This window comes from Cupressus sempervirens, chromosome 1 (assembly GCF_028749045.1).
Source record: "Cupressus sempervirens isolate cs-2001-9-10 chromosome 1, ASM2874904v1, whole genome shotgun sequence".
In the NCBI taxonomy this organism is placed as follows: Eukaryota; Viridiplantae; Streptophyta; class Pinopsida; order Cupressales; family Cupressaceae; genus Cupressus; species Cupressus sempervirens.
Genome location: NC_143118.1, coordinates 608,240,097 through 608,252,610, shown reverse-complemented (window position 1 = coordinate 608,252,610; position 12,514 = coordinate 608,240,097). Strand labels below are relative to the sequence as shown.

Below are 12,514 nucleotides of genomic sequence, written 5' to 3'. Positions count from 1 at the left end.
CCACACAGACAAAATCCTTCTCGATCACAACAAACATTTTCCCATGATGAAGAGCTGGTTGCCGAAGTGCCAATGGAGACCACCGTGCTGAAGGGTAAAGGGTCGTGCGAGTCGAAAACATGGCTGGTTATGCGATTGGCGGGGACATCACTGTGCACGCGACCACCTCAATTATAAGGCCGCTCGAGGGCATCGTGTATAACAACACCCCCTCCGCACATTTATAGGTGATGAGAGCCCGCCCGCATACACGGACATGTCTAACCTCTGGCAAATATCTCCTTTCTCGGCATAGCCTCGCTAACCGTTCCCCGTGACACGTGATCTGCCAGCGCAGGTAAAAAAAAGTTCCTACGGCTGAACACTCACACTACCGTTGTCGGACAAGCTTCAATCTCATGCACATGCACATACCAAAGAATTGGCACCGCGAGGGAACCACTTGCAAGCACCCACATCTTGGGAAAAAGCATTCGTACAATTTCTTCCCCTAGACAGACACGTTGGGCCTGCACTTGTCGGAGCATTGCAAAGACAAGCGCTCTGGTTCGCAGGAGCCTGAGAAGAACATCTCGTACAAAACCCGTTCCCCCAAAATGCTCGAATCACAAATGCTCATAGCAGGGTCGTAATGCAAAGATGTACACCACGCACGCGACCGAGTAAGGACACTCAGAGACATCCATTTCCCAGGCATATGCCCCCCACACGCTTTTTGGTGCACCTCGTACAAATGGCCATACTTCGACAAGCCCTCCCAGAATTTCGCATCTAAAGAGAGAGATGAAACGCCCTGGGCTTTTTGTCCACACAATGCAAACACCGAACGCTCTCTTTAGGGGGGAGCTGAAGAAGAGTATCTCCCGCAGAACCCATGAGCCGCAGCCGTTCGGATCGTCGCACAGGGTAGGACAGGGCATGGAGAGTTTTCGCATCCAAACAAAAATTATCGGCAATACTCTACGCTTCTACCAGCCTGGACCACAAAGGTTGTCACGACAGTGCCATGCAATTCTGTAGGATGAGACAGTGAAGAGGTGAGCATGCACCGAAAACGCACTAGCAAATAAATTATGCGGCAACCAAACCTTTCGCCGGCCCCCCTCTCAATCCCAAGGCTCTACCGATCGGCAAAAACTTAGGGTGGAGAGTGGACCCTTGATGAAATTAGGGACGTCCAGCAATGCACCCGTGCAACCAAACCATCTCTTTCCTTCTTGCCATCTGGGCAGGATAAAAATGCAATGATAGAATGTGCCAATGAGACAGAGCCCTTGGCTAAAAGATACAACTCCATACACACTCAGCAACAAGCGCATCTTAGAATCGAACACCAAATGTGCAGTGTGTTGCAAGCCGTGCAGACACCTACATATAGGGTATATCCATCAAAACAAAGCGACAAGTACTTCCCACCAGCTCCACCATTGCGATTACCGAATGAGATAATACTCACCGCCACAGATTAATGACCATCATTACCATCTCAGAATAGATACAAGCACATCAAGCTTCATCCGATCAGCTGGATGAATTTCACCTTGAAGGGGCCCAATCCAAAAGTTTTGGAGGTCATCTCCTGGAACTCTCAAGAACAAGGCCCATCTTACATGCAAACTCTGCTACTGCACAAACATAGGTTGCAATTAAAGAGAAATTGCAAGGCCGTCACAATGGCCCGAGGCCAATGCTCTGACTAAGTCAATTTTCTCTTGCAATCACCATGCCACCGTTCACAAAGAGATCTCCTCATTCACTTGTGATGCGACGCACAATCCAAGGGCTAGACGCGAGCTCGCCCTTGAAAGGCCACTTTCCAAGGCATCCCCCGATGACACATTGGAATGACAACTGCTATCAAACCATTTCCCTATGTTGTGCCGATCGAGTTGGCACAGAGCCGCTAGACGAGGGCTCCCATTTTAGATCGAGTTTTAAAATCACCAAGAAGACGTGGTGAGGGCTGGCAACTGCTGCCAAACCTTTTTTCTGAAATTGCGCCAGTTGAGTGACTAGAAAACATGCTTTACACGATAGGCACGCAAAAAATTTTGCTAGAGCGCCAAGCGCCCACCTCATGGCTAGAGACAAGGGCTCGCCATTAGATCAACTTCAAAATCGCTGAACAGACGCGCTGTAGAATGGCAACCGCTGCCAAGTCTCTTCCGTAGTTGCGTCAGTCGAGTGATCGAAGAAGGTGATCTAAGAGAGGGTCCAAGCATAGGCATTCATTGGGGGATTCACGCCGATGGCATAAATTTATGCAATACCCGAGCAACACCGGACGGAGGTGCTAGACGAGGGCTCCTGTTTTAGATCGAGTTTTAAAATCACCGAGTAGACGCGGTGAGGGCTGGCAACCACTGCCAAACTTTTTTTTGAAATTGCGCCAGCTGAGTGACAAGAAAACATGATCTAAAGGAGAGTCCAGGAATAGCACCCTCGAGGGTGGGCTTCATGCCCCTCTAATTGATTCAACGTCGACGTCCACCGTTTCAAAATCTGACATATCCATCCACCCTGACAGTGGCATTAAATCAATGAGGGGGGCACGGGAGAGGCTCACGGCAACCACCTCTCCCATTGTAGCCGCGATAGGCACGCAAAAAAATTTTGCTAGAGCGCCAAGCACCCACCTCATGGCTAGAGACAAGGGCTCGCCATTAGATCAACTTCAAAATCGCAGAACAGACGCGGTGTAGAATGGAAACCGCTGCCAAGTCTCTTTCATAATTGCGTCGGTCGAGTGATCGAAAAAGGTGATCTAAGAGAGGGTCCAAGCATAGGCATTCATTGGGGGATTCGCGCCGATGGCATAAATTTATGCAATACCCAAGCAACACCGGACGGAGGTGCAAGACGAGGGCTCCCGTTTTAGATCGAGTTTTAAAATCACCAAGTAGACGCGGTGAGGGGCTGGCAACCGCTGCCAAACCTTTTTCTGAAATTGCGCCTGCTGAGTGACAAGAATACATGATCTAAAGGAGAGTCCAAGAATAGCACCCTCGAGGGTGGGCTTCATGCCCCTCTAATTGATTCAACGTCGGCGTCCACCGTTTCGAAATTCGACATTTCCATCCGCCCTGACAGTGGCATTGAATCAATGAGGGGGGCACGGGAGAGGCTCGCGGTAACCACCTCTCCCCTTGTAGCCGCGATAGGCACGCAAAAAATTTTGCTAGAGCACCAACCACCCACCTCATGCCTAGAGACAAGGGCTCACCATTAGATCAAAACTTCGAAATCGCTGAACAGACGAGCTGTAGAATGGCAACCGCTGCCAAGTCTCTTCCGTAGTTGCGTCGGTCGAGTGATCAAAGAAGGTGATCTAAGAGAGGGTCCAAGCGTAGGCATTTGTTGGGGGATTCGTGCCGATGGCATAAATTTATGCAATACCCGAGCAACACTGGACGGAGGTGCTAGACGAGGGCTCCCATTTTAGATCGAGTTTAAAAATCACCAAGTAGACGCGGTGAGGGCTGGCAACCACTGCCAAACCTTTTTCTGAAATTGCGCCAACTAAGTGACAAGAAAACATCATCTAAAGGAGAGTCGAGAAATAGCACCCTCGAGGGTGGGCTTCATGCCCCTCTAATTGATTCAACGTCGGCGTCCACCGTTTCAAAATCTGACATATCCATCCGCCCTGACAGTGGCATTGAATCAATGAGGGGGGCATGGGAGAGGCTCGCGGAAACCACCTCTCCCCTTGTAGCCGTGATAGGCACGCAAAAAATTTTGCTAGAGCGCCAAGCACCCACCTCATGGCTAGAGACAAGGGCTCGCCATTAGATCAACTTCAAAATCGCTGAACAGACGCGCTGTAGAATGGCAACCGCTACCAAGTCTCTTCCATAGTTGCGTCGGTCGAGTGATCGAAGAAGGTGATCTAAGAGAGGGTCCAAGTGTAGGCATTCGTTGGGGGATTCGCGCCGATGGCATAAATTTATGCAATACCCGAGCAACACCGGACGGAGGTGCTAGACGAGGGCTCCCGTTTTAGATTGAGTTTTAAAATCACCGAGTAGACGCGGTGAGGGCTGGCAACCGCTACCAAACCTTTTTCCAAAATTGTGCCAGCTGAGTGACAAGAAAACATGATCTAAAGGAGAGTCCAGGAATAGCACCCTCGAGGGTGGGCTTCATGGCCCTCTAATTGATTCAACGTCGCCGTCCACCGTTTCAAAATCTGACATATCCATCCGCCCTGACAGCAGCGTTGAATCAATGAGGGGGGCACGGGAGAGGCTCGCGGCAACCACCTCTCCCCTTGTAGCCACGATAGGCACGCAAAAAATTTTGCTAGAGCTCCAAGCACCCACCTCATGGCTAGAGACAAGGGCTCGCCATTAGATCAACTTTGAAATCGCTGAACAGACGCGCTGTAGAATGGCAACCACTGCCAAGTCTCTTCCGTAGTTGCGTCGGTCGAGTGATCGAAGAAGGTGATCTAAGAGAGGGTCCAAGTGTAGGCATTCGTTGGGGGATTCGCACCGATGGCATAAATTTATGCAATACCCGAGCAACACTGGACGAAGGTGCTAGACGAGGGCTCCCGTTTTAGATCGAGTTTTAAAATCACCGAGTAGATGCGGTGAGGGCTGGCAATCGCTGCCAAACCTTTTTTTGAAATTGCGGCGGCTGAGTGACAAGAAAACATGATCTAAAGGAAAGTCCAGGAATAGCACCCTCGAGGGTGGGCTTCATGCCCCTCTAATCGATTCAACGTCGTCGTCCACCGTTTCAAAATCTGACATATCCATTTGCCCTGACAGTGGCATTGAATCAATGAGGGGGGCACGTGAGAGGCTCGTGGCAACCACCTCTCCCCTTGTAGCCGCGATAGGCACGCAAAAAAATTTTGCTAGAGCACCAACCACCCACCTCATGCCTAGAGACAAGGGCTCGCCATTAGATCAACTTCAAAATCGCTGAACAAACGCGCTATAGAATGGCAACCGCTGCCAAGTCTCTTCCATAGTTGCGTCGGTCGAGTGATCGAAGAAGGTGATCTAAGAGAGGGTCCAAGCATGTAGGCATTCATTGGGGGATTCGCGCCGATGGCAAAAATTTGTGCAATACCCATGCAACACCAGACGGAGGTGCAAGACGAGGGCTCCCGTTTTAGACCGAGTTTTAAAATCACCAAGTAGACGCGGTGAGGGGCTGCCAACCGCTGCCAAACTCTTTTCTGAAATTGCGCCAGCTAAGTGACAAGAATAAATGATCTAAAGGAGAGTCCAGGAATAGCACCCTCGAGGGTGGGCTTCATGACCCTCTAATTGATTCAACGTCGGCGTCCACCATTTCAAAATCTGACATTTCCATCCGCCTTGACAGCGGCGTTGAATCAATGAGGGGGGCACAGGAGAGGCTTGTGGCAACCACCTCTCCCCTTGTAGCCACGATAGGCACGCAAAAATTTTTGCTAGAGCGCCAAGCACCCACCTCATTCCTAGAGACAAGGGCTCGCCATTAGATCAACTTCAAAATCGCTGAACAGACGCGCTGTAGAATGGCAACCGCTGCCATGTCTCTTCTGTAGTTGCGTCGGTCGAGTGATCGAAGAAGGTGATCTAAGAGAGGGTCCAAGCGTAGGCATTTGTTGGGGGATTCGCGCCAATGGCATAAATTTATGCAATACCCGAGCAACACCGGATGGAGGTGCTAGATGAGGGCTCCCGTTTTAGATCGAGTTTTAAAATCACCAAGTAGACGCGGTGAGGGCTGGCAACCGCTGCCAAACCTTTTTCCAAAATTACACCAGCTGAGTGACAAGAAAATGTGATCTAAAGGAGAGTCAAGAAATAGCACCCTCGAGGGTGGGGCTTCATGCCCCTCTAATTGATTCAACGTCGGCGTCCACCGTTTCAAAATCCGACATATCCATCCGCCCTGACAGCGGCATTGAATCAATGAGGGGGGCACGGGAGAGGCTCGTGGCAACCACCTCTCCACTTGTAGCCGCGATAGGCATGCAAAAAATTTTGCTAGAGCGCCAAGCACCGACCTCATGGCTAGATACAAGGGCTCGCCATTAGATCAACTTCTAAATCACTGAACAGACGCGCTGTAGAATGGCAATCGCTGCCAAGTCTCTTCCGTAGTTGCGTCAGTCGAGTGATCGAAGAAGGTGATCTAAGAGAGGGTCCAAGCATAGGCATTCATTGGGGGATTCATGCCGATGGCATAAATTTATGCAATACCCGAGCAACACCGGACGGAGGTGCTAGACGAGGGCTCCCGTTTTAGATCGAGTTTTAAAATCACCAAGTAGACGCGGTGAGGGCTGGCAACCGCTGGCCAAACCTTTTTCCGAAATGGCACCAGCTGAGTGACAAGAAAACATGATCTAAAGGAGAGTCCACTAATAGCACCCTCGAGGGCGGGCTTCATGCCCCTCTAATTTATTCAATGTCGGCGTCCACCGTTTCAAAGTCTGACATATCCATCCGCCCTGACAGTGGCGTTGAATCAATGAGGGGGGCACGGGAGAGGCTTGTGGCAACCACCTCTCCCATTTTAGCCGCGATAGGCACGCAAAAAATTTTGCTAGAGCGCGAACCACCCACCTCATGGCTAGAGACAAGGGCTCGCCATTAGATCAACTTCGAAATCGCTGAACAGACGCGCTGTAGAATGGCAACCGCTGCCAAGTCTCTTTCGTAGTTGCGTCGGTCGAGTGATCGAAGAAGGTGATCTAAGAGAGGGTCCAAGCGTAGGCATTCTTTGGGGGATTCGCGCCATTGGCATAATTTTATGCAATACCCGAGCAACACTGGACGGAGGTGCTAGGTGAGGGCTCCCGTTTTAGATCGAGTTTTAAAATCACCAAGTAGACGCGGTGAGGGATGGCAACTGCTGCCAAACCTTTTTCCAAAATTGCGCCAGCTGAGTGAGAAGAAAACATGATCTAAAGGAGAGTCGAGGAATAGCACATACAGGGTGGGCTTCATGCCTCTCTAATTGATTCAACGTCGGCATCCACCATTTCAAAATCTGACATATCCATCCGCCTTGACACCGGCGTTGAATCAATGAGGGGGGCACGAGAGAGGCTCGCGGCAACCACCTCTCCTATATAAGCTATTAGTGCGAGGCTTGCTCTGCATTAGAAATTAGCGAACACACCAAAATCTGCCTTAAAAATCCAAATCCTTTAAAATTCCTACCAAACAGCCATTCACGACCCAATTTTTTATGAGATCGGCAGAGGAGCAAAAGATTGTCATCGGTTAGGAGATGTGAGTTCATGGAGCTGAGGGACTGAAATGGTCATCGAGCTCATCCGATCAACTGGATGAATTTCACCTTGAAGGGGCCCAATCCAAAAGTTCTGGAGGTCATCTCCTGGAACTCTCGAGAACAAGGCCCATCTTACATGCAAACTCTGCTACTGCGCAAACATAGGTTGCAATTAAAGAGAAATTGCGAGGCCGTCACAATGGCCCGAGGCTAATGGCTCTGACTAAGTCAATTTTCTCTTGCAATCACCATGCCACCGTTCACAGAGAGATCTCCCCATCCACTTGTGACGCGACGCACAGTCCAAGTGCTAGACCCGAGCTCGCCCTTGAAAGAAAGACCACTTTCCAAGACATCCCCCGATGACACATTGGAACGTCAACCGCTGTCGAACCATTCCCAATGTTGTGCCGATCGAGTTGGCATAGAGGCGACCTTAGGGGGCTGTCGCATAGCAATCAAGATGTGCTTTCGTGCCCATCTCTCACAAAAACCAATGTTAGCTGTGGACAAATTTGGAATCCAAGGGCTCGCATCCATTGATATCGTCGGCACTGGGTCTATATATTCAAAGGCCACGGAGAGGTTCTGATAAGAGAAGCTCCCCTGCTCGCTCGCACAAACATCCCAAATTCTAGACACAAACTCCCACCCTTAGCATCGCTCTCTAGATCACCGCAATGACACATTGGAATGACAACCACTGTCGAACAACTCCCAAAATTGTGGTAATGGAGTGAGAAAGAAGAGCATCTTTGGGGAGCCGCGCATAGCAAACGGTCTGTGCTGCTGCTTCATTCCGCTCTTATATAGAACTGAAATCGTTCATTTCATTTGGAATCCGAGGCTGCATTCATCCTTGCTCAAACAAGCAATGGCTCTTCTAATCGAATGGCCACGGGGAGCTTCCGATAACAAAGGCTCCCTTGTCACTCGTGATGCGCAGGCCAACTACTAGACGACGGGTCACCCTTCAGATCGCTGCCCAGGCAACCACCACAACGGCACCATTGGAATGACAACCGCTGCTGAACCATTCTGAATTTTTTGTGCCAAAGAAATTTTTGTGTAGAGAACGACTCTGGGGAGAGAGCCCTCGCATAGAAAAATCGGGATGGCTTCACGGACCTCCCAATAGAAACGATGCTGGTGCCAATATTCCAAAAATCTGAATAACGTGTCTTTCGCGAACACCAGCACTGATTTCTATTGGGGAGGGTCGCCGAGAACTTTTGTTATCAAAGCTCCCATTGTAGCCACGATAGGCACACAAAAAATTGCTAGAGCCCCAAGCACCCACCTCATGGCTAGACAAGGGCTTGCCATTAGTAGATCAACTTCGAAATCGCTGAACAGACGCGCTGTGGAATGGCAACCGCTGCCAAGCCTCTTCCGTAATTGCATCGGTCGAGTGATCGAAGAAGGTGATCTAAGAGAGAGTCCAAGGCTAGGGATTTGTTGGGGGATTCGCGCCGATAGCAAAAAATTATGCAATACCCGAGCAACACCAGATGGAGGTGCTAGATGAGGGCTCCCATTTTAGATTGAGTTTTAAAATCACCAAGTAGACTCGGTGAGGGTTGGCAACCGTTTCCAAACCTTTTTCTAAAATTGCGCCAGCTGAGTGACAAGAAAATATGATCTAAAGGAGAGTCCAGGAATAGCACCCTCGAGGGTGGTCTTCATGCCCCTCTAATTGATTCAACGTAGCCGTCCATCGTTTCAAAATCTGACATATCCATCCACCCTGACAGCGGCGTTGAATCAATGAGGGGGGCACGGGAGAGGTTCGCGGCAACCACCTCTCCCCTTGTAGCCGCGATAGGCACGCAAAAAATTTTGCTAGAGCGCCAAGCACCCACCTCATGGCTAGAGACAAGGGCTCGCCATTAGATCAACTTCAAAATCGCTGAACAGACGCGCTGTAGAATGGCAACCGCTACCAAGTCTCTTCCATAGTTGCGTCGGTCGAGTGATCGAAGAAGGTGATCTAAGAGAGGGTCCAAGCATAGGCATTCGTTGGGGGATTCGCGCCGATGGCATAAATTTATGCAATACCCGAGCAACACCGGACGGAGGTGCTAGACGAGGGCTCCCGTTTTAGATCGAGTTTTAAAATCACCGAGTAGATGCGGTGAGGGCTGGCAATCGCTGCCAAACCTTTTTTTGAAATTGCGGCAGCTGAGTGACAAGAAAACATGATCTAAAGGAAAGTCCAGGAATAGCACCCTCGAGGGTGGGCTTCATGCCCCTCTAATCGATTCAACGTCGGCGTCCACCGTTTCAAAATCTGACATATCCATTCGCCCTGACAGCGGCGTTGAATCAATGAGGGGGGCACGTGAGAGGCTCGCGGCAACCACCTCTCCCCTTGTAGCCGCGATAGGCACGCAAAAAAATTTTTCTAGAGCACCAACCACCCACCTCATGCCTAGAGACAAGGGCTCGCCATTAGATCAACTTCAAAATCGCTGAACAAACGCGCTATAGAATGGCAACCGCTCCCAAGTCTCTTCCATAGTTGCGTCGGTCGAGTGATCGAAGAAGGTGATCTAAGAGAGGGTCCAAGCGTGTAGGCATTCATTGGGGGATTCGCGCCGATGGCAAAAATTTGTGCAATACCCATGCAACACCAGACGGAGGTGCAAGCCGAGGGCTCCCGTTTTAGACCGAGTTTTAAAATCACCAAGTAGACGCGGTGAGGGGCTGCCAACCGCTGCCAAACTCTTTTCTGAAATTGCGCCAGCTAAGTGACAAGAATAAATGATCTAAAGGAGAGTCCAGGAATAGCACCCTCGAGGGTGGGCTTCATGACCCTCTAATTGATTCAACGTCGGCGTCCACCATTTAAAAATCTGACATTTCCATCCGCCTTAACAGCGGCGTTGAATCAATGAGGGGGGCACAGGAGAGGCTTGTGGCAACCACCTCTCCCCTTGTAGCCACGATAGGCACGCAAAAAAATTTTCTAGAGCGCCAAGCACCCACCTCATGCCTAGAGACAAGGGCTCGCCATTAGATCAACTTCAAAATCGCTGAACAGACGCGTTGTAGAATGGCAACCGCTGCCATGTCTCTTCTGTAGTTGCGTCGGTCGAGTGATCGAAGAAGGTGATCTAAGAGAGGGTCCAAGCGTAGGCATTTGTTGGGGGATTCGCGCCAATGGCATAAATTTATGCAATACCCGAGCAACACCGGATGGAGGTGCTAGATGAGGGCTCCCGTTTTAGATCGAGTTTTAAAATCACCAAGTAGACGCGGTGAGGGCTGGCAACCGCTGCCAAACCTTTTTCCAAAATTACGCCAGCTGAGTGACAAGAAAATGTGATCTAAAGGAGAGTCAAGAAATAGCACCCTCGAGGGTGGGGCTTCATGCCCCTCTAATTGATTCAACGTCGGCGTCCACCGTTTCAAAATCCGACATATCCATCCGCCCTGACAGCGGCATTGAATCAATGAGGGGCGCACGGGAGAGGCTCGTGGCAACCACCTCTCCACTTGTAGCCACGATAGGCATGCAAAAAATTTTGCTAGAGCGCCAAGCACCGACCTCATGGCTAGATACAAGGGCTCGCCATTAGATCAACTTCTAAATCACTGAACAGACGCGCTGTAGAATGGCAATCGCTGCCAAGTCTCTTCCGTAGTTGCGTCAGTCGAGTGATCGAAGAAGGTGATCTAAGAGAGGGTCCAAGCGTAGGCATTCATTGGGGGATTCATGCCGATGGCATAAATTTATGCAATACCCGAGCAACACCGGACGGAGGTGCTAGACGAGGGCTCCCGTTTTAGATCGAGTTTTAAAATCACCAAGTAGACGCGGTGAGGGCTGGCAACCGCTGGCCAAACCTTTTTCCGAAATGGCACCAGCTGAGTGACAAGAAAACATGATCTAAAGGAGAGTCCACTAATAGCACCCTCGAGGGTGGGCTTCATGCCCCTCTAATTTATTCAACGTCGGCGTCCACCGTTTCAAAGTCTGACATATCCATCCGCCCTGACAGTGGCGTTGAATCAATGAGGGGGGCACGGGAGAGGCTTGTGGCAACCACCTCTCCCATTTTAGCCGCGATAGGCACGCAAAAAATTTTGCTAGAGCGCGAACCACCCACCTCATGGCTAGAGACAAGGGCTCGCCATTAGATCAACTTCGAAATCGCTGAACCGACGCACTGTAGAATGGCAACCGCTGCCAAGTCTCTTTCGTAGTTGCGTCGGTCGAGTGATCGAAGAAGGTGATCTAAGAGAGGGTCCAAGCGTAGGCATTCGTTGGGGGATTCGCGCCATTGGCATAATTTTATGCAATACCCGAGCAACACTGGACGGAGGTGCTAGGTGAGGGCTCCCGTTTTAGATCGAGTTTTAAAATCACCAAGTAGACGCGGTGAGGGATGGCAACTGCTGCCAAACCTTTTTCCAAAATTGCGCCAGCTGAGTGAGAAGAAAACATGATCTAAAGGAGAGTCGAGGAATAGCACATATAGGGTGGGCTTCATGCCTCTCTAATTGATTCAACGTCGGCATCCACCATTTCAAAATCTGACATATCCATCCGCCTTGACACCGGCGTTGAATCAATGAGGGGGGCACGGGAGAGGCTCGCGGCAACCACCTCTCCTATATAAGCTATTAGTGCGAGGCTTGCTCTGCATTAGAAATTAGCGAACACACCAAAATCTGCCTTAAAAATCCAAATCCTTTAAAATTCCTACCAAACAGCCATTCACGACCCAATTTTTTATGAGATCGGCAGAGGAGCAAAAGATTGTCATCGGTTAGGAGATGTGAGTTCATGGAGCTGAGGGACTGAAATGGTCATCGAGCTCATCCGATCAACTGGATGAATTTCACCTTGAAGGGGCCCAATCCAAAAGTTCTGGAGGTCATCTCCTGGAACTCTCGAGAACAAGGCCCATCTTACATGCAAACTCTGCTACTACGCAAACATAGGTTGCAATTAAAGAGAAATTGCGAGGCCGTCACAATGGCCCGAGGCTAATGGCTCTGACTAAGTCAATTTTCTCTTGCAATCACCATGCCGCCGTTCACAGAGAGATCTCCCCATCCACTTGTGACGCGACGCACAGTCCAAGTGCTAGACCCGAGCTCGCCCTTGAAAGAAAGACCACTTTCCAAGACATCCCCCGATGACACATTGGAACGTCAACCGCTGTCGAACCATTCCCAATGTTGTGCCGATCGAGTTGGCATAGAGGCGACCTTAGGGGGCTGTCGCATAGCAATCAAGATGTGCTTTCGTGCCCATCTC

General features: G+C 50.2%; 1 long non-coding RNA gene across 1 annotated transcript in view; it reads left to right on the top strand.

The window, feature by feature from the left end:
- LOC149579069 (uncharacterized) overlaps nt 1–12,514 on the top strand; it is a 131,357-nt gene that overhangs the window by 59,825 nt on the left and 59,018 nt on the right. The gene's annotated exons all lie outside the window — the stretch shown is intronic.